Source organism: Suncus etruscus, chromosome 13 (assembly GCF_024139225.1).
Source record: "Suncus etruscus isolate mSunEtr1 chromosome 13, mSunEtr1.pri.cur, whole genome shotgun sequence".
Classification (NCBI taxonomy): Eukaryota; Metazoa; Chordata; class Mammalia; order Eulipotyphla; family Soricidae; genus Suncus; species Suncus etruscus.
In genome coordinates this window covers 25,232,528-25,255,089 of record NC_064860.1, presented here as the reverse complement: position 1 = coordinate 25,255,089, position 22,562 = coordinate 25,232,528, and the positions used below count along the sequence as shown (strand labels likewise).

Here is a 22,562-nt window from a genome sequence, read left to right as displayed (position 1 = left end):
TCTTACAATGGGGTTATTAAAGTCACTGTCTAAGGATTTACTAAGCTATTTATTGCTAGTGGAGCCTTTTGTGTTATTATTTTTGTTTATTGAGTTTGGTTGGTTTCTATGATGTTTTCTCGTCTAATTGGTTCTGGGCTGTCAGAGTTGTGAAATTTGGAGGTCTCATGTGGTCACACATGTGACCAAATACTCTGGGAGCTCTAGGATCTGTTGAACTGGGAAGTTCTTGTCCTGCTCCCACTCCTAAGGAGACCCCAGACTTTCCACCCAAAGACCAATGTCCCCAAGAATTTCATTGGCTTAATTTGGCATCTGTTCTGAGATTATTGATTATTGGTGAAACTGGGCCATTGTTGACATGGCAATGGCTGTGGGATGTTCCCATGGCTGCTGTCGCTTCTGGCAGTTGGGTTGGAGGGAGGCTGCTCACCCCTACTCTGAGAAGAACCCAGAGTTTACAGCCCCCCCAAAATTGTGTACCTGGTGTTTTTTCGGCTTGGTATTTCTGCAGAGCTTAGTCTAGAAGCAGTAGGTTTGTCTGGTTTGTATGACAGTGACTGTGGGGTGTGACTGCAACTAGCAGGGCTTCAGTAGTGTAAAGACTTGCTCACCTCCCTCCCCTAACTGCGCTGTTTTTATAGAATCATTTCCAAGTATCATAAAACCACCAGCCTGTAGCTTGAATTTTGTGGCTTGACTTCAAAATAATTCATATTCTCAAAACACCATTAAACTGAAAGGGACTTTGAGAACATCTGGTCTAAACCCTCAGCAACAGAGATGCTCCCTCTCCACCCCCTACTCCTCCCTGGATCCCACTGGAGGTCAGAGACAGACAAAATAAGCTGAAGTGAATCAGGCCCTTTGTATAAAGAAAAAGGGGTCAAGTTCTGGTTGTCATTCACCAGCTCCTTCCCAGGAGTCAACTTGTCTTTATAAAATCATCACTGGATGTGTTCACAGTGTTTTCTCAGGAGTTTGGCCATAATGTGAAAAACTATAAAATAAAATAGCTATGATGACAGTTGCCAGTTTACCAGATTCCCCATATTCTGAGCATGCAGCCAGGAAGGGAGATGCTGGTTGGGCAGAGGGAGGCATATGTATATGCACATTTTATTTTATCTCTAATTTGGGGGCCACACCCAGCAGTGCTCAAAGCTTATTCCTAACTGTTTACTCAGGAATAACTCTTAGCAGGGTTCAGAAGTCCCTAAGGGATGCCGGGAATCAAACCGGAGTCAGCCATGTGCAAGGCAAATGCCCTATCCACTTTGCTATGGCTCTAGCCACATACACGCACATTTCATAAACACTTTTCCCAGCGTGCTCAGGAAACTGTGAACAGCCAATTAGGTCAGTGGTTCAGTGTGAGGGCTTGAGAATGTGGTGTTGTGTGAACCTTGTGTTGCTCAAGATTATTAGGCCACCCTGATGATGCCTGAAGGAACTCAAGGCCTACATCGGGTGGTATTTAAGGAGACACCCTCTGAGGGGACACTTTCATTGTGATGACTGAGTAGAGTCTACTTTGGCCCCAAAACAAACAAAAAACAATTAATTAAAAATAATGAAAATAAAAAAATTAGGCCAGAGAGAGAGAATATACAGGGTTAAGGCACGGAAGGGTACAGGGGTTAAGGAGTAGAATCATACAGCAACCTCGCAGGATCAAAAGAGAAAACACTAAGCAGATTTGAAGACAGTTTTAAAGCTTCAAAATGATCCCTAAGGGAGGCCATGCAAATTGTCAAAGCAGTTATTTCAGAGTCAACTAGATGCCCTGGAAATCAAAAATAGAGTAGTCTGTAGAAATAAAAGTGGCCTCTCTGAATTGGGTTTTCAAACCTTTCTGTTGCCAGGGGATTCCCAGCTCCTGGCTCCAGGGCAGTAGAGCCCCTGGCATCATTGCAGACCAGTCTCCAGGCCTCTTTCCTTGCAGGGTATTCATCCTGCTGGATCCCCATGGTCCTTATCCTCCTCTCTCTCTTACCCCCCCAGACTTGCTCCAAGCTCTAGACAAGCTCTTGCTCATGCCACTCCTGAGCCTCTAAAAGCTGCATCCCTGGAACCAGTCCAGTCTGTGCCCAGAAGTTGAGGCAGATTCTATGCTTTCTCGGGAAGGGGGCAGGAGGTAGAAACACCCATCCACAGTCAGATCCAAACTCCTCTGCACTTTATCTCTCATGACCCAATTTCAGACACCCCAGCTCTTCTGCTGCCAGCAAATGCCAGCAGTGCAAGGAAAGAAGTCTGCATTGATTGAAGGATTCTGCCTGCTTGAGGCTTTTACATTAGCTCTATGCTCTGAGAAACTCACCACCACCACCCACGCTTAACAGATAGCCAAGTTTTGGTATTAAAAATGCAAAACGAGGGGAGGAGGGCAGGCAGACATCTGGCTTCCGGTTTCATCTTTGATTCTGGAGACCAGCTCTTGCCAGGTATGGGGTTTGGGGAGGCCCCATACCAGAGCCTTTCTCCCTAGCCTGGGGAGTGCTGGGAGGCTTGTCTTTTTCCCCTGACTCCAGGCTTCCCTGGGTGCCAGCTCAGATGGCCAGAAGTGGGTTCAGGTGGACTCTTAGTGGTCCTCAGGTTCCCCCCTCCCTCCGTACTCCAGGGGGGAGGTGCATAGGGAGGAGGGCGGGCAGACATCTGGCTTTCGGTTTCGTCCTTGATTCTGGAGACCAGCTTTTGCCAGGTATAGGGTTTTTCTCCCCTGGACTTCAGTCTTTCCCTGGGCACCGGTCTAGGTGGACTCTATAGGGGTCAACAAGCTTTCCCCCTATCTCTCCCTATATCTAATGGGAATGCGCTCTGGAAGGAGGGCAGGCTGTTCTAGCACTGGTTTAAATTGGGACAGTCAGTGGAAATTTTTTCTCTTTGTTTTCATATTGATAGTATTGTGTGCATATATTCTATATATCCATAATATCCATCTTGTATTGGGACCTTGATACTGCCCTACAAAGCTCATTTCTAATATTTTACTGCCTCAGTCCCAACCCTTACTTCCCCCCCATCCTCCCATGTAGGTGCAGCTAATGGCATGAAGCTCACCACATAGAATGATAAGTGCAGTTAGAGAAATAACTACACTGAAAACTATCATAACAATGTGAATGAATGAGGGGGAAAAAAAGCCTGTCTCGAGTACAGGTGTGGGTGGGGTGGGGGGTAGGTAGATCTGGGAAATTGGTGGTGGGAATCCTGCACTGGTGAAGGGGGGGGGTGTTCTTTACATGACTGTAATCATACAACTACAATTATATTTGTAATCATGGTGTTTAAATAAAGATAATTAATAAAAAATGCAAAACGAGGACCTGGAGCGGTGGTGCAGCAGTTGGGCGTTTGTATGTGGCTGACCTAGGACAGACTGGGGTTCCATCCCTCAGCATCCCATATGGTCCCCCAAGGGAGGAGCAATTTCTGAGTGCATAGCCCCTGAGCATCACTGGGTGTGACCCAAAAAACAATAAACAAACAAATCAAAACGATAATGCCCTTTTTTTCCTCCTGATCCAAGTCTTGGCTATCAGAAAGTGAGGCTGGAGGGCGATGACCCAGTCCACAAAGTTACAGCCTATTGTTCAGTCTCTCGGCTCATGTCAGGCTACTCGCTGGCTGAGCACCATCTCAGGCGGAGAGAAGTGATCAAAAAGGAAAGATGCTGCAGCCAAGGATACTGCAAAGTGCAATCCTGCCTCATCAACAGCCTCTGTTATCTCCACAAGAAGAAATCCTTTTCCAGTGAAGTTGGGATAGCAAAGTATCCATGGCAAAAGCATGTGGGCTGCAGAGCTTAGTTTTACAAGATTGTGATTGGTCTTGGGTTGCAGGGGCTTTCATTCATCAGACACCCCTCAGCAGAGTCAACGTGGTGTTACTGAGTGCAGATGTCACTGGCTGGCAGCTGGGATAATAGAATTCAGGTTTCTTGTCCTCTTGGAAATAACAACATTCTTATTATCCTGGTGCTTTAAATTAACAGATAAAAATTATTTTACAGGAGCAGACAGATAATACAGGGGTTAAGGCACTTGCCTTGCTAGAGCACCTTCAAATGGTTTTCTGAGCCCTGCCAGGAGCGACCTTGAGTGCAGAGCCAGGAGTAAGCCTGAGCACTGCCAGGTGTGTTTCCAAACCAAACAAGAGCCACTGCACCTCACCTTACTTGTGACTAAAAACAGTTCGGGTTTCTTTGAAGCAGGAGTTGCCTTACGAAACAATGCAAGGTCTGGGGCCATAGAGATAACACAACCATGTTTGCCTTGCAAGCAGCCAATCCAGGACCTAAGGTGGTTGGTTCGAATCCCGGAGTCCCATATGGTCCCCCGTGCCTGCCAGGAGCTATTTCTGAGCAGACAGCCAGGAGTGACGCCTGAGCACTGCCGGGTGTGGCCCCAAAACAAAAACAAAAACAAAAAAGCAAAGTTAAGGCTCTTTCTTCTGCCATACAATCCAAATCATCATAAAGGAAGAAGAGATGAAATATGCCCACTTTGCTTGTGTTTGGGGAGAATTCCAAGGTTACTTTCCATTCAGAAGACCTGGGCAGAAGCAAACAGTGAGATTCTCTGAGAGAATTCACTGGGTCCACACAGTAGAGTCCTATTTTCTCATTAGCAGAGCAAACGCTCCATCTCCACTGCAGTCATACCCAGAGGCCATTGGGAAGGCAGGAGGTTATATTGAGACACTTCCGTCTGTACAGTAACTGATGGGGGATGGAGGCAGAGCCCCCTCTGGCCTGTGGACACCAGTTGAGATTGGCAAAACCTTCAGTAGTTCTGCTACAGTGGTATGCAGAGAGCTCCGCCAGAATGGAAGAGACAGGGACAAGGTTATAAGCTTCCTTCTTTGAAGAGTTTTGTTAGGAATCATTCAAAAAGTGAATGTGGCTACAATAGACTCTGGTGTAGTGTTACACATGATCTAGGCACGTTACAGATGATCTAGGCACGTGTGTGTGCGCATATGTGTGGGTGTGTGTATATGCATGCATGCATGTATAAGGGTGTGAAAAAAGCCAGGTTCTGATGGTCACAGCAGCCACACTTGCTACCTTACTCTGGCCCTCCTGTGGCCTTCTCCATACTTTCCTATCAGGTTTTCCTTTTCCCCTGATATCCACTGAGCCGGCTCCCCATTCATTCTTTCCCAAACTTGCACTGAAATAACTTTGTGATGAAAACTACAGCTGGCCATGTGAAAAAAAAAAAAACTCACATATTAGAATAACATTAAGTAGCATCCCTGTCACAGATTCAACAAAGAAATTTCTATTTGGAGGTGGGATGTTTTGGGTCACACCCAGGGGTGCTCAGAGCCTAGTCCTGATTCTTGCATGGGCTTTACTCCTGGTGGTACTCAGGGACCACGCACATGGTTCTAGGGATTGGCTGCACCCAAGGCAAGCACCTTAGCCCCTATGCTCTCTCTTCGGCACCAGAAATAGCTGCTTTTGAACCCACTGCTGACTAGAAAATGGGGCTGACAATAAAGGAAAATCCTATTTATGTGCCTGGTTTCAAGGAAAAATGGAGATATTTGAATTTCACCAGGTTCCCACTTAGCTTTTCAGTTTTTTTTGTTTTGTTTTGGGGTCACACTCCGCGGCACTCGGGTTTCTCCTGGCTCTGTGCTCAGAAATCGCTCCTGGCAGGTTCGAAGGACCATATGGGAAGCTAGGGCCAAACCCAGGTTGGCCACATGCAAAACACTCTACCACTTGCTATTGCTCTGGCCCCCCACTTAGCTTTTTTGTTTGTTTGGTTTTGGGTCACACCCAACAGTGCTCAGGGGGTATTCCTGGTTCTTCGCTCAGAAATTGCTCCTGGCAGGCTCAGGGGACCATATGGGATGCCGAGGATCGAACTGGGGTTCATCCTATGTTGGCCACATGCAAGTCAAAAATGCCCTACCACTGTGCTATCTCTCCAGCCCCATTTAGCTTTTCTAACTAAATATCCAGTTTGGTTCTTGACAGATAGGGCTGGCAGGCTTGGTCTGTGTGCCTGCCAGTGGCTTTGCAATTAGCAGACTTTCCAGGCCACTGTGAGGACTTGTTCCCATCAGAAAATACAAACTTCATGGCTAACTGTGCAGGTTCCACTGCTTCTAGGTGAGGGTGCCTCCATTGAAAAATTGCTGTCTGTGCCTCTGTGGTTCATTAATCATGAAACCACACCCAGAACATGCGATACATTACTGTGACACACTCTGAAGCAGCTAAGGAAGTAGAAGCCACTGAATTTATTGATGTACAAGCAGATCTTGAACAGGAAAAGGAAGGAACAACAATACCTGATTCCTGGGTCTGAATAATTATGAGTGGCCCCCCTTCCTGTTGTTGAGAATGTTTGCAAGGACAGAGGAAGAAGAGAAGCCCATTTGGGGGGTGTTGGTTTGGAGATATCTTTAAACCAGCAAGCAGAGTCAAACATGATTGGATCTAGAGGACAGAGGTGAGCACAGATTGAGGGCACTGGCAGGAGGGAGGCTGTGATTCTATAAGATCATGAGGCAAGGTTAGAACTGAACCTTTCTGCTCTGTCTTCAGGTCTGTACTTGCTGAGCATAGTATTACAGGCACTCTGAAAGCCTTGTGGATGGATGGATGGATGGATGGATGGATGGATGGATGGATGGATGGATGGATGGATGGAGGGACATATGACAGGTGGATGGTTGGTTGAATGGGTGGGCAGTATAGAAACACCAAATTTAATTGAAAATCTTTGTGAATATAAAATCACCAAAGATATAAATTGTCACAGTATTGATATTGATGTGTGAAGTTTTTAGGATAGCCAAAGTTGTATAGCTAATCAAAAATATAATTAAGTTGAGGGGCCGGAGAGATAGTATGGAGGTAAGGCATTTGTCTTGCATGCAGAAGGATGCTGGTTCGAATCCCGGCATCCCATATGGTCCCCTGAGCCTGCCAGGAGTGATTCTGAGCATAGAGCCAGGGGTAACTCCTGAGCGCTACCAGGTGTGACCCAAAAAACAAAACAAAACAAAACAAACAATATATGTATATATATATATATATATATATATATATATATATATATATATATATATATATATATATATATATATATATATTTATTTAAGTTGAGGGCTGGACTCAGTGGCAGAATATATGCCATGCAAGAATGAGAATCTAAGTTTGATCTCTGGTCCCACCATCCTGTGAGCTCTGCCAGGTATAATTTGAGTGCCTCTGAATGTCAAAAGGCTCTGGACCCCCCCCCCCCCCCGCCCAGCACTAGAACTACTCTGAGTGACTTTCTGGGATCTCCCAGTACCACCAGACAAGACAATACCCCCACAACCACACTCCCAATAAAGTCAGGTAGAATAATAGCTTCTTTGAAGAAAAATGAAATGCATTTCACTTGGACAAATTAAGGTACAGTTACAGCCCAGGAATTATCAGAACAGATTGTGAATGCTCGATTCTTATCATCATCCACATGGCGTCAGGGGACAATGCAGTTAACATTGAATCAGCATGTGGCCACCAACATTAGCAGGAGCCAGAGATGACAGCACTAGCTAAGGAAAGGAAGAGGGCCCAGCTTGGGTGCACACAGGGACCTACACAGGGTCTTAGCAGCATTCCCTCATTCTCAGTCTCCTCCCTCTCCCTCCAGAGCTTCATCTGTGAAACAGGGCTGTCCACCTCCAATATTGGTGGACAATCTTTCCAGAGCTTTCCTGAGCCCTCTCATTCCCTTATTGAACCAGACACTTTCATACCCTGTTACTGCCCTCATAGCAGTTTCCTTTTCTGTTGTTAATTTCTCTGACCATATACACAAAACATATTTAAATGGTGATGCCATTGTTTTTGAAGTCTGAGTCTTATTAGTTTGCATTATTTTTCTTGTTTCCTTGTTTTCTTTTGGTTTTGGTCCACACCTTGCAGTACTCAGGCCACTTCTGGCTCCGCACTCAGGGATCACTCCTAGAGATACTCAGAGGACCGTATGAAATGCTGAGGATGGAGCCCAGGTTGGACACATACAAGGCAAATACCCTACCTGCTGTACTATCACTCCATCCACACAGCTGTTTCCTTTTGATTCTTTCTCCCTAATGCAGATGTTCCCCAGAACCCTCTCTCAAACTCACTCTTTTTTTTTTTTTTTTTTTTTTTTTTTTGGTTTTTGGATCACACCCGGCGGTGCTCAGGGGTTACTCCTGGCTGTCTGCTCAGAAATAGCTCCTGGCAGGCACGGGAGACCATATGGGACACCGGGATTCGAACCAACCACCTTTGGTCCTGGATCGGCTGCTTGCAAGGCAAACACCGCTGTGCTATCTCTCCGGGCCCTCAAACTCACTCTTATGCAAGGCACTGCTCCATCCCAAGAGAGTCTGCCATGAACGCATGCTGGGGGAGCTTCCTGTGGGGTGGGACACAGGGAAAGTGGTCTTTGTGATGCTGTTGCCCAAGAATGAGGATACTTGCCAAATGGTCTCATCTACAGAGAGATGTGGCAGTATAGACACACACACATACACATACACATACACATACACATACACACACATCCCAAACACAAAAACACATTACACACACCCTTGCCAGAACAATATATTTCTCCTTCTATCCTCAAGAATATTGGGGGGGGAGGGTTGGGGCCATACCTGGTGACACTCAGGGGTTACTCCTGGCTATACATTCAGAAATTGCTCCTGGCCCAGGGGACCATTTGGGACATGGGCGGGGGTGGGGGAATAGAACCACGGTCCATCCTAGGTCAGCATGTGCAAGGTAAGTGCCCTACCGCTGCGCTACTACTTCAGACCCATACCCTCAAGAATATTTTATTACTCAGAACCATGTGGACTGTAATTAACATGACTTTGCTGCATTATTTTATGTCTGTTGTCTGTTAATTTTAGGAGTCCCAAGTATCCAACCTATCCTGAATAGGGCAATTGTCCAATCTTCATGTACTCCCACCCTTTCCAACCATTCACTGTTTGGTAATTAGCTTTCTAATCTAAGTCCAGGGTGTTTCCACTGTTCAATATTTTCTATTCCTTTGTCTTATCTCTATATCCCACAGATGAGTAAGATCATAAGTATTTATCTTCTCCTTCAGACTTATTTTGCTTAACATGATCCCCTCCAGTTCCATCCACATTGCAGCAAATTGCATGATTTCAGATTTTCTTACAGCTGCCTAGCATTACATTTGTATATATATTTGTATATAAACCATACATTCTTTTTATTTTTATTTATTTTTGGGTGGTTTGGGGCCACACCAGTGATGCTCAGGGGTTATTCCTGTATACACTCAGAAATCACTCCTGGTTTGGGAGACCATATGTGATAACAGGGGATTGAACTGCAGTCCTTCCTGTGTCAGCAGCGTGGAAGGCAAATGCCCTACCACTGTGCCACTGCTCCGGCCCCAACCATATATTCTTTATTTATTCATCACTTATTGGATATTTGGGTTGTTTCTGTATCCTGGACATCATGGTAAGTGCTACAATGAATAGAAGTGTGCATATATCTTTTTAAATGTATTTGTGTGTGTATGTTGGGCCAAGAAGTAAAATTGCTGTGTCAGATGGAAGCTCTGTTCTTTCCACAGACTGAATCATCTGATATTTCCACCAGCAGTGAATGATGATTCCTTTTCACCACATCCCCGCCTACACTGGTTGTTTCGGTCTTTTTAACATATGACATTCCCACTGGTGTGAGATGACATGAGTGCTATTTTGATTTGCATTTCCCTATTAATAAGTGATGAGAGACATTTTCATGTGCCTATTGACCATCCAGATGTCTTTCCTAGACTCAGAGAGATCTGAGCATGGATCTACCTTTCAACAGGCAAAGCAAAACTGACCTCTCCCATAATTAGGAGAGAAAACTTGGCTGGGAAGAAAGCTCTTTGCTCTGTCTTTGGAGCAATGGCATCACAACAACCTTCTGGTGGAGGAGAAAACAGGTTTTATTGTTTCAGGGACAAAATAGTTCTAGACTGGGGTGAGGGTGACCACCAAATAAACCAAAGGCAAAGCATCAACAGGGTCATCATCATTATCAACAACAACTAAACAATGCTACACACACACACACACACACACACACACACACACACAGAGGCATGTGCAAAGCACTCTAAATAAGGGAGCAAAAATGCCAGAACAGTTAGGAGCTGCTGGAATAAGCTCATTCAATCTCATTTGATGGGTCAACGCAAAGGCCAAGTGCCTTCCGAGAACAAGCCTGAGGACATGGGGCCAAAGGGTCTTGGGGGCTGCGTCACCATCTACTTTGTGCACCAGATTGTAATTTTTATGTGATAATCACTGGAACATTTTAATGCTCATCAGTAAGTTCAGTGCACCTCAAGAAAATGGGGCAGATTGATCATGAGGTCACAGAAAAAATGCTTATGTGACCATTTCCCGGCAAGTTACTGGAGGGGTGGGGTGGCCAGTCCCCTTCTGATCAGCTGCTGAGCAGTCTGTAGAGTAGCAATGCTGCAATCTAAACAGTTGGGGTACAGCTAATGCCCAGCAAGAACATTCACACTTCATCAACATGCAAATTGGTGCAGAAAAAAAATCATCTTTCTGGGGGCCAGAACAATAGTAGAGTGGATAAGGCTCTTGCCTTACGAGCTGACTCAGGTTGGATTCCCAGCATCCCATATGGTCCCCCAAACCTGCCAGGAGTGATTCCTAAGTGCAGAGCCAGGAGTAACTCCTGAGCACCACTAGGAATGCCTCCCCGCAAAAAAATGTTTGTCCTCCCACTTTCCTGTGACCCTCCACAAACAAAACATGATTAATGGTAAAATAATCCACAGGCTTAAAGCTAGGATTTCTATCTTCTAGAAACACCTTTATTTCAGCTCAACTCCTAGGAGAAAGCTGGAGCTGGTGTATCTGAGGCTATGAAAACTAGAAGGGACTGAGATGCACTGAGCCCAATAGATGGAGAATGATCAGTGAATTGGTGATGCAATTCCCAAATTCAGCCTGGGGACATGTAGGACTTCATCAAATTCACTTTCTAGTCAAGCCAACAAACACTTTCTGCACCTTTACACCTTTCTGCACCCAGACACTTACAAAGATCACTTTTGGTGATTTCGGGCTCTGTAGTTAATGGTCATATTTATTGCTAATACTTGAATATCTCCATGACTTCTTCTTGGGGAAGCATGAAGTGAGGCCTGCTAAAATGTATGGTGCTCGCACATACCATCAGTAGATATTTTCATGTGAATAAGACCTTTGTTCCCCATGCTTGTCTCTCAGCACCATTCCTTGTTTATTGTGCCCATGTTTCCACCTGAAAGTAAATATAGTCTCTAACCTCTTTCTTTCCTGTGGAGAAGAGTCTCAGCATCACTTCTCAAAGCCAGAGATGAGAGAGCTAGCTAAGGAGATGAAGAGGGACCAGATTGGGTTGCACACGGGGATCCACATAGAGTCTTAGCACCACCCCCCCACCCCCCATTCTCAGTCTCCTCCCTCTCCTCCCAGAGCCTGGGCTCCAAAGTCTCATACATCCAAACTGCTCTGGTACTCATTGATCTTGAGCCCAAGTCAGAGCAGGGATTCGGACAGCCCATGTTTCTCTCCTGCCACTGATGGTTCCTTTGGAGACACCCATAATATTTGTATGGGGCGGGGAATGTACATATAGCAAGATATGTGTACTTGCACCTGTGTGCGCACAGGGACACATATTTGTATACTATATGAGTGTTGTGTGTCTCTGTGCAGCTTTCTCTGTACAAATGCCTATATCTTAATGCCTGTATGTGTCCAGTGTGCATGATGTGTGTGGTGTTTATGTAAATATATGTTCGTATATCTAAGTGCAAATGTGTATATGTGTATAGCATGTGTCATGCAGGTGTGCTCAGAGATGTGTGTGTATCCCAGTGTACAGTGCTTTTGAGCCTACTGTACTTTTTTTTTTCTTGGTTTTTTGGGTTACTCCTGGCTCTATGCTCAGAAATCACTCCTGGCAGGCTCGGGGGACCATATGGGATGCCGGGATTCGAACCACCGTCCTTCTGCATGAAAAGGCAAATGCCTTACCTCCATGCTATCTTTCCGGCCCCGAGCCTACTATACTTTTAAAGGGGTATTTAGATTTGGGGGCTCATCTCCAGATCTTCACATTTTGTCAGCTCAGCTCCTGACACTACTGGTCCTCACCTCGGCCTATTTCATAGTCATTGTCCCCTTTTGCACATGTGCACAGGGCAATCTTTATCCTCACAAATTCTCAAACGTATAGGAAGGTAAAATGGGCCAGGAGGTGGAGCCAACATAACAGATTGAAGAATTGTCTCTAAAAAGTCCCAAGACATGGGGCTGGAGCAATAGCAGGGCATTTGCTTTGCAAACTGCTGACCCAGGTTCATTCCCCAGCAGCCCCTGAGCACCACCAGAGTAATCTCTGAGTATTACCAGATCTAAAAACCCCCACCAAAAAAAAAAAAAACAGGGGCCGAAGAGATAGCACAGTGGTAGGGTGTTTGTTTTGCACAAAGCAGACCCAGGACTGACAGTGGTTCAAATCCCGGCATCCCATATGGCCCCCGTGCCTTCCAGGAGAGATTTCTGAGCGCAGAGCCAGCAGTAACTCTTGAGTGTCCCTGGGTGTGATCCCAAAACAAAACAAAACCAAAATCCCCAAAAAAGACTAAGGTTCAGGAGCTGTTAGCGTAATCTACTCAAGGCCGGCCCAGATGCTTAAACTCCAGGAAAGGGGAATCATGATACCTTGTGGGATCATGAAAAACTATTTTGATGAGTTTTAAAATGACCTTGTGATTTGTTATCAGGAGATATTTGTTCTGAATGCCTATATTTTATGCCCTAGAGAGAAATACAAACTTCTCAGAGAAAACGGGGGTCTGGAAGGAAAGTGTGTGGAGGGAGGGTGGGATCAAATTAATCACCAGTCTCCTCCTTGTTGGAGAAAGGAACATCACCATCAGCCATCAACGTGGCTCTTAAAGCAAGCAGTCAAGTTTTAGAATTGTTATCAATTGCTATTAGTCTACCCAACCCTGCCCACCAGGCGGCACTGGAGTCTCCAGGGCAGAAGCTTGCCCGGACAGACAAGGGGTCCTTGCATGCATTCTGGCGGGGTGTCTGCTTGGAGGCTGCACTGCAGACTTGAGTCCAGCGTGCACCCCAACTCCAGGGCTGGCCTCCCCTCTGCTCTCTTCCACTAACCAGTCTGGAGGAAAGAGATCCGAGCAGCGGGTCGTGTGAAGCAGGACCCCCCCAATAAGGCCTGGACTCCTCATGCCTATAGAAGGAGCTGCACTGGGGCCTGGCCAATGCCCGGCGCTGTCCTCCCTTATTAGGTGAGAGCGCCTGTCCCTTTAAGGCCGTTGCCGCTGCCTGCGAGCCCTGGCTGGAAGTTTGCAGGGCGGCCGCTGCGGGGTCCGGTCCATTGGGGGTGCAGGTGAGTGCCCAGAATCGGGGGGCCGCGCAGAGACGCGCCTGGTGGGAGAAGTTGTTGGAGGCGCGGGAAAGCGAGGGCAAGGAACGTGCAGCCGCGTGCGGGGCTGCGAACTTGCATTGCGGGGAAGGCATTGCAAGGTGACCCGGGCCGAACCTGGCAAGGACGAACCGGGCCGGTGGGCCGCCAGTTCGAATCCAGTCGTGGGTGGGGGAAAGGGTCCGGCCTTGCTCGGGGTCGCCTGCAGGGACAGTGGGTGCAGACATTGCGTCTGCACGCGCCGGGGCTGCAGGAAAGGAGAGGAAGGTCTCGGTTTGGAATCAACCGAGCCACTGAGGGGTGGAGACTGGGGAGACCAAAGATACTGGGTGTGGCCGAGAGCCCCCCCCCACTCCGTAGCCCCCAATGTAGCTGGACCCCAGGGGCGGGGTCTTCCCCAAGAGGGGATCTCAGAGCCCCCAAAGGGGAGGCTGTGTTTGGAGAGCCAGCAGGGACTGGCTGGAATAAGATTCAAAGGGCTGAATAATTCTATTTATGGTTGACCAGTAAGGACACCCATACTGGGGGGTCTGGATCCCTGGAGAAGGTTCCTAAGCAGGGGTCTCTGTGTCCCAGCCCCGGTCACACCGCGGTGGCAGAGGAGGGGACAGCTTGGCCAGCCAGCAGCAGATGGATCTATCCTGGGGAATAGAACTCCAGAAATTCTCTCTCTCTCTCTCTCTCTCTCTCTCTCTCTCTCTCTCTCTCTCTCTCTCTCTCTCTCTCTCTCTCTCTCTCTCTCTCTCTCTCTCCCTCCCTCCCTCCCTCTCTCTTTCCTCTCCCTCTCTCTCCTCTCTTTTCCTCTCTCTCCTCTCTTTTCCTCTCTCTCCTCTCTTTTCCTCTCCCTCTCTCTTCTCTCTTTTCCTCTCTCCTCTTCCTCTCCCTCTCTCCTCTCCTCTTTTCCTCTCCCTCTTTTCCTCTTTCTCATTTTCTCTCTCTACCCACTTCCTCTCTCCTCTCTTTTCCTGTCCCTCTCTTCTTCTCTCCCCCCCCCCCCCCCCCACAAAAATTCCTTCTTCCTCTCTTCTTTTTTGGTGTCTAGGCCACACCTGGACCTGCTCCGGGCTTTACTCCTGGCTTTGCACTCAGGGAGTCTAGGCAATGCTCAGGAGACCCTATGCTTGGGATGGCTGACAGAAAACAATATTGTTCTTAGGGTGGGGGGTGGGGGGGTGAGATTGAGAAATGCTTTTGGAAAGGAAACCTGTCCTCACTATAGCTGCGGAATCAGCTGGGGTGGGGGCTCACCTTCCTCCCAAGGCCACCCTGCCCTGCCCCCGCTTTCCAGGAAACCAACCCGGTCACTCACCAGCTCATTGTTCCCAAGCTTTCAGGCAAACCCACTTCCACTAATTCTGTTCTCCCAGCCAGCCTGCTTCCTTTTGGGATGAAAATACCCGAAATTCTCCTGAAGAAGAACAATGGGATGTGTCCTTGGACTTTCAGCCCAGGCTGTTCAGAGGAACTTTTGCTGGGCTCTGAGGCATCTCTCTTTCCTGCTCCTTGCCAGGCTGTGTGGCCATCAGGCTGATGGTCTTCCTGGTGTCTGGGCTACATACACACTTTCAAACAAAACTGCCCCTCTGCCAAGGTGGAGAAGTGGGTAGCAAGTTGAGTAGCACAGCATTCACTAGCAGGACAAGTGTCAGCATGTCCCTCAGCCTTGCTCAGCCCATGAGGTTACTGACCAGTAGCTGACCTAGTGCTGTGTAACACCACTGGTCCAGACTCCATTCACTCTCACTTCCAGCAGCTGCAGGATATAGGCAAGTCCTGCCCAGGTCAGCCTCGGTATTACACTCTGCAGAATGGGAAGAACAGTATGCAGTGTTCAGGGAAAGGCCCAGCATAGGTTTGTGGTGCCAGTGATCACATTGGCTATAGTGTTTTAGTGATCACATTGGATCTGCTGCCAGTGATCACATCAGATCTGGTGCTATAAGTCATATTGGATATGGAGCCAGTGATATTGTTAGATATGCCAGTGCTCCGGTTAAATCTGGTATCAGTGATCCAGTTGTATCTGGTTTTGGTAATCACACTGGATCTGGTGTCAGTAATCACATTGGATCTGATGTTACTGCTCAGTTGGAGCTGGTATCGGTGATCCTATTACATCTAGACTTCCACATGTGGATTTGGTGTCAGTAATCCTATTGGGTTGTAGGGTTCCAGAGTAGAAGAATGAGAGCACACAACTGAAATAAAGTTTAATACTTTAATCCATCTGCCAACAAGACCCCACCCAACCTGGCCAGCCAGGGCCATCCTCCAAAGGAGATGAGCCCCGCCCCAGATCATGAGGAAGATTATACAGGGAAGGGATATAGGGAGGTTCCAGCTTTCTGATGATCCTTAAAATGATTGGCTCTTATCTAGGGGTACCTTCCTACTGCTCCCTTGTCCTTCCCTGATAGGCTACCTGGTAGCCAGGTAGATTGGGGCGGGGTTTATGGAAATAGGCTTGTGAAACCCCAGCATGTGGCCTACACCATGTGGTCCTTACAAAATTGTGTCTCTCCCTGCTCAGAATCTAAGAAGCATGCCATGTGGCTTTTAAAAAATGGCATCCCTCCTTGTTCAGAATTCAGATCCCAACAGGGTCTCATATCAATGATCATGTTGGATTTGTAAAATAAAAATATAAATCCACAAGCTGGTGAGACTGTCGCAGTTACCATGTTTCTAACCCCTTAGGTGGACAGGTTTAATGAAGCAGCGTAACAGCAGAGAAATAATACCAAGCCAGTCAAAAGTTTCATTGGAGTTAGCCTGTTTTTACGTCATGGCTTTTCTTTGCCATGTGCTCTCTCTGCCATGTCTCTCCCCAATCCAAAGCTAGACCTTATTTCTCTATTCAAAACAACTCCCAATCCTAGGTGGGAAGGTTAAGTCAGATACAAAAGAAACTATCCAGTGGGTTTTTACATCTCAAAGGAAGAGGTTTAGGGAAAAGGGAAGTTGAGGGAACACTTTTGTTTGGGGTTGATATCTGGGTATTACCTTACAGATCTAATATTATTATTCCAACTGATTGAATGCCTAGTGGTTTCTAGAAGATTCTGGTACCATGAGTGAGAAAATGCTGGCCTTGCTTGCAGCTCTGTCCTTTAGGACAATCTATGTGTAGGAGAAGAGACTAAGGGAATGTAAATAAATGCTTAGTTCAAAGCCACTGTCCTAACAAGAAGGAAAGGGAGGCCAGTTCTGGAGCAGGTGCTGGTTTGGAAAATGCCTATGGCTCAGGCTTGGCCCACTCTGTCCCTGAAGGGAAGCTTGGCTCTGGCTTTAAGAGTGCAGGATGTATAGGGTAGGGGTAGCATGCTCTGTGGGACAGTCTCTCAGGACATGTCTTGGCTCCTCCTTCCTCCATTAGCAGAATATTGGGGCAATGGGTTTGGATACCCCCAGAGTGAGTGCCTGTAAGAAACCCTGTACTTGTCCCATGTGGTCCCCTGTGCCTGCCAGGAGCAACTTCCGAGCCTGGAGCCAGGAATAACCCCTGATCACTGCTGGGTGTGACCCAAAAACCACCAAAAAAAAAAAATTTGCAGTTTGCCGGAGAGATAGCATGGAGGTAAGGCGTTTGCCTTTCATGCAGGAAGGAGGTCATCAGTTCGAATCCCGGCGTCCCATATGGTCCCCTGTGCCTGCCAGGAACAATTTCTGAGCCTGGAGCCAGGAATAATCCCTGAGCACTGCCGGGTGTGACCCAAAAACCACAAAAAAAAAAAAAAAGAAACCCTGTACTCCCTTATTTTATGGGCCACCAGAATATTCTAAAACAAGAGCCTCTGCTCTGTGGTGCCTACCTGTGCCAGTGGCTGCCTGCTCATAGGAGAACTCACACACACACATGTGGGGTTCACGAAGGCAGGATGCTTCTCTGTAATCCAGCCCCCAAATTCTGGACATCACCTCAGTCTTGCTGGAAGCCTGCTGGACCCTGGGTAGTCATGGTGGTGTCAGGTGATTCCTCCAGAAAATCCTGCTCTTCCAGCCTCCAGGGGGTCCATCCTGATTGGATGTGTGGGACTCCTGAGCCTGGGTGTTATGTTTACAGTGGGGGAAAGTGGCGCATACCTGCACACCCCCTCCCTGCAGGTCTGCTGTTAGTACCCTCATCCCAGAGGAAATGGAGTCCAAATGGGTCCTTCAGAAGTAGTAAAACAGTTCTCCTTCTCTCCCATTTCAGACCAGGGAAATCTTGGGTTTTTGAACAGAGATTTGTCAAAGAACTGCTCCTAGTCTATGGAGATTGTGACCCCAACCCCACGAGATGGCATCAATCAAATGTGATTGTTGGTAGAAGCCTTTAGATTGATCCTCATATTGCCTTCTAATTAGATGCCTCTCAATTGGTTTCTTTGGTTTTCCTATTTTCCCCATTGCATCCTCATCATGTTTTTCCCCTTCCCTTGGGGATGGGCTTTGTTTATTCCCAATAAACTTTACTCAGGTGGCTTGGAGGGGTGGCTAACATTTTGGCTCCTGGATCCACATGGTGGAGCAACTGGCTTGTGGGTGAACATCTTGGGTGTTAGTTTCTGGCCTGCTATGCCTTCCCAACTGTGCATGGATTATTTCCTGCGTCAAAATTGCTGCCAGACCCGTGTCTCTTGTCCTACCCAAATAGGGGGCATGGAAATACCTTTCGCTCTCTGGGGATTGTAGAATGCACAAGCCACCATTCAACTTGTGGTCTGATAAGAGAGGGTGAACCAGGGTGAGGTGCAGATGAGAGACAGTGGTCCTAATCTGCATTATCTACACTGAAGTGGATTCACAGTGACCTGAGCAGAACCATTTCTAGAACTCCACAGACCTCTCATGGACCCAAGAGCAGGGCAGGCTTATTTGCAGGGTGTTTTGTGCCTCAACTGCTTAGTGAGTTGGCCTCACAGTTTTCTACTCCCCAAACAAGCAGACTGGTGGGTGGGAAGAAAGGAGAGAGATAGGAGAGAGAGAGAAGAGAGAAGATTTAAATATATCACTAGTCAGAAAATAAACTCTCATTGGCAGCTTGGAGATACAACTGGTTAGTAACGAGAGAGAGAGAGAGAGAGAGAGAGAGAGAGAGAGAGAGAGAGAGAGAGAGAGAGAGAGAGAGAGAGAGAGAGAGAGAGAGAGAGAGAGAGAGAGAGAGAGACTGATTTCTTCCTTGGGAAAAATAAGTCAAATTCTTGTTTCAGGAGCCAGAGTGGTGGCGTGGAGCGGTAAGGCATCAACCTTTCTGGTGCTAGCCTAAGATAGACCGCAGTTCGATCCCCCAGCATCCCATACAGTCCACCAAGCCAGGAGCAATTTCTGAGCACATAGCCAGAAGTAACCCCTGAATGTCACTGGGTGTGGCCAAAAAAACCCAAAATAATCTTGTTTCAGCCTGGGACAGGCCTCTGAGGCTGAGCATTTACTTACATTGCATGTAAGTATGTAAGTGTGAAGGTCAGGGTTTGATTCCTAGTCTCTCTCTCCTCTCTCCTTTCCCCTTCTTCTCCATCAAGCCAGCCCCACTCCGAGCTGGGAAGTCCCTTTAGCCTGTCTCCCTCCGACTCTCAATAGGGACATGTCCAGTGTTGGGGTGTGGGCAGGAGATTAGAAAAGCCTAAAGGGGAAGCCAAGTCTATTCAGAGTTGGCATAAACTAGAAACTGTAAATCCTGACTGTGGGATCCAGCCATAAATTCCAGCCCATTAGATCCAACACAGGATCCTGACCAAAGGATCCTGCGTTTGAATTTGCAGGAGAAGCTGGGAGACAGTCGTTGGGCTCCCCTGGGACAGGGCCCTGTCTCACGTGCTGCTCTCCCCAGCATGCAAACACTGGAAGTTCACCTCACCCCTATGGAATGGCTTCTGTTTATATGCGGCCATAGGAAATTGCTTAGTAGAAATTTTCAGATGCTTTAGTTCCTAGCTTCATGCCTCTTTAAGCTACTACCTGAATAAAACAAATTAGAAAGTTCAAATCAGTGAGGTTGGCTGCCTCTCATCTTCCAATGCCTGAATTTTGGACCCAGTTTCAAATTCCTTAAACCCTGGCCCCAAGCTAGGAAGGCAGCAATACCCTGTACCACCTCTCCATGAAAGTCTAGGCAAAGGCAAGGATGGGAGGAACCTAGAAATGTGACCCTCACCCTTTTCTCCATCCAAAGGATCTACTGGGTGACTTGACTTCCCAAGGTGCAGAGGGACCTGGCCAAGGACCAGTTCTGCTGACTCTGGAAACCATGTGGGTCTACTTTCCCACCCTCCATGCCTGCCTGATGATTGAAAATAAAAAGATAAAGTTAAGGGGCAGAAAGATAGGACAGCTTTGTATTTGACCATCCCCCAGTTCTGTCTCCAGCATCACATATGGTCCCAACTACTTCCAGGAAGATCCCTGAGTACAGAGGCAGAAGTAAGCCCTGAGCAACACCAAGTATAAGTCTCTCACACATCCCCACACACAAAGACAAATTTAAGTCCATCCCAAAACTGAAGGCTCAAGGTCTGAAGGACACAGATCAAGAACTTAAAAAAGGGGCCCGGTGAGATAGCATGGAGGTAAGGCGTTTGCCTTCCATGCAGAAGGACAGTGGTTCGAATCCCGGCATCCCATATGGTCCCCCGTGCCTGCCAGGGGCAATTTCTGAGCGTAGAGCCAGGAGGAACCTCTGAGTGCTGCATGGTGTGACCCAAAAACCAACAACAACAACAGCAACTTAAAAAAAAGTTGCTAAATAAAGCCCGGGGCCAGAGAAACAGTACAAAGAGGTTGCTTGACTTGCATGCAACCAACCTGGGTTCAATCTCCAGGTTGGCATAAGATTCCCCAGGCACCCCTTAGCACAGAGTCAGGAATAGCCACTGGGCACCACTCTTTAGGACACCTCCTCCCATAAAAGAAGGAAAGAGTAGTTTGGTCACATCATAGAGACATCATAGAGACTCAGCTGTTCTAAACTCCTGCCCCTCCCACCTCCTCTGCCTCCTGAACATACCGTTTCCACAGGACACAAGCTCCTCTTCTGAGAGCCTACGAGACATATTTGGGCAGTGCTGCCCCAGCTCAGAGTGAGGAATGAGGTTATAACTCAGCATTTTATGAGAGGAGAGATCCAGCTCCCGCTGTCCTAGGAAATAAACATACCCTGGGCGTTGGTACTCTTTGGATTTGCTTCTTAATGTTTTGCTTTCTTATATCTCCAAGATTTCTCTTTTGCTTTGAGCTTATTCTCCAAGAAGAAAAGAGGGTGGGGAGCGAAAGGGCTTTTTTGTCTCTGGAGCTGAGTAACTTATTGACTAATAGGCGAACTAAACACTAAACTCTCTGTTTCGATGATCTCTAAGCCAAAGAATGTCTTACTTTGCTTTTCAAAATGGACTTAACCAGTTGGAAATAATTGAGTCTGAGGGGTGTAATTCAGCCACAGAGCACTGGTCCCACACGAGTGGAACTATAGGGACTGTCCCCAGCACCTGCCCTTGCCCTCTTTCCAAAAAAGAGAGGGAGGGCCTTGAATAACTCAAAGGAAAAATACAGTGAATGGCCAGAAAGAAAGAGGGAAAGAAATTCATTTTCAGTGGTGCTGGGAAGAACCAGGGATGCTCACTGCAAGGATGCTATTTCTGGCATTTTCTCTCTCTGCTGGATGGTGCCAGGTCCCTAAGGCCTCTATCCAGACCTGTCTGGGTCTGCTTCCAGGACTGGGGTTCAGAGCCCTCAGCACTCCCAGGAGCTTAGCACCACCCTGATAGACGTGATGCTTTTCCTGAAGGTCATTATGGATTATGGGCCAGCAGGCAGTGAAGCAAGAGACCACAGGTCCCCACCCGCCAGCCCGCCCTCTTTGCACAGCTTCATTTTGTAGGTTTTAATGTCAGTGTAATTGGAAAGATAAATGGAATGCATGTGCATGTCCTAATAAAGGTCTTCTCTGGCGTCAGCAAGAATGCACATCAGAGTAAGCCTCAACAAGCCTATTACAGAGTAATAAAATGGAAAGGTCTCATAACAGACGGTTATATGTAGGCTATTAGTTATTAGTATCATTTAAAAATCATCATCAGTAACAATTAGCAAAATGGATCAAATGGAAGCGGCAGCTGGCCCCATTCACCAGGGCCAGTAATGCAAGCAATACTTTTCTCAGGGCCATGCATTGCTTGTAAGCCCCTTCCCAGCAGTCTATCCACCCCGCTGGATGTGTGCTCCTTCCCCCTGTGTAAACCATTTTCTGGTTTACGTCAGAGCCATGATGGCATGTAGTGAATTTAGAAAGCATTCATGGAGGACATTTAACTTACTGGTGTAAATGGGCTAGTAGGGCATTCTCTGAGCTGACCTGGAGAAAAGGTAGAACACAAAAAGAACTAGAAACAGGACTGCCACCACACTGGCAGACTCAGATCAGATGGTTCCTTCTCAGCCAGAAAGGCAATGTGGACTGGGTCGGCACATACAGCAGCTGGGATGTGGGCTAAACAGTCCGTCACAGTGCTCAGATGACACACAGAATGAGGGACATTTGGTGCTGAAGTGGAGATAGGGCGACAGGAAAAGGGGGAGCAAACTATAGACCAAGGGCCAATTCCATCTGCTGGCCTGACTGCTAGGGGTGTTGCTTCACCAGCCATGAAGACAGCTCACAGGAAACACATATGCCAAGCATATTCTGAGCTCTGAGCTGGATCTTTGGGATGATGCGTGTACCTCTGAGCACCCCAGGGGGAAGCCCTGGACACCCGTACACATAAGTACAATTGATTAAAGGCTTAAACATGAGGGGGTGAAGTAATAGTATCGCAGATAGGGCTTTTTTTTTGGGGGGGGGGCACAGCCGGTAACGCCCAGGGGTTACTCCTGGCTATGCGCTCAGAAGTCGCTTCTGGCTTGGGGGCCCATATGGGACGCTGGGGGATCGAACCGCGGTCAGTTCTAGGCTAGTGCTGGCAAGGCAGACACCTTACCTCTAGCGCCACTGCACCGGCCCCGCAGATAGGGCTTTTATCTTGCACGCAGTCAACCCGAGTTCTCTCTCCAGCATCTC

The 22,562-nt window shown here is 47.4% G+C and overlaps 1 protein-coding gene across 2 annotated transcripts in view; it reads left to right on the top strand.

Annotated features, from left to right (window-relative positions):
* Window positions 1–22,562, top strand: part of SCHIP1 (schwannomin interacting protein 1) — a 285,050-nt gene that overhangs the window by 156,678 nt on the left and 105,810 nt on the right. The window contains exon 1 of one of the 2 annotated variants that reach the window (XM_049785907.1): window positions 13,400–13,492. The exons of the other annotated variant lie outside the window; for it this stretch is intronic. The gene's annotated coding sequence lies outside the window, so the exon portion shown is untranslated. Of the gene's footprint in view, window positions 1–13,399; window positions 13,493–22,562 lie in introns of those variants that run through there. 2 annotated transcript variants of the gene reach the window in all.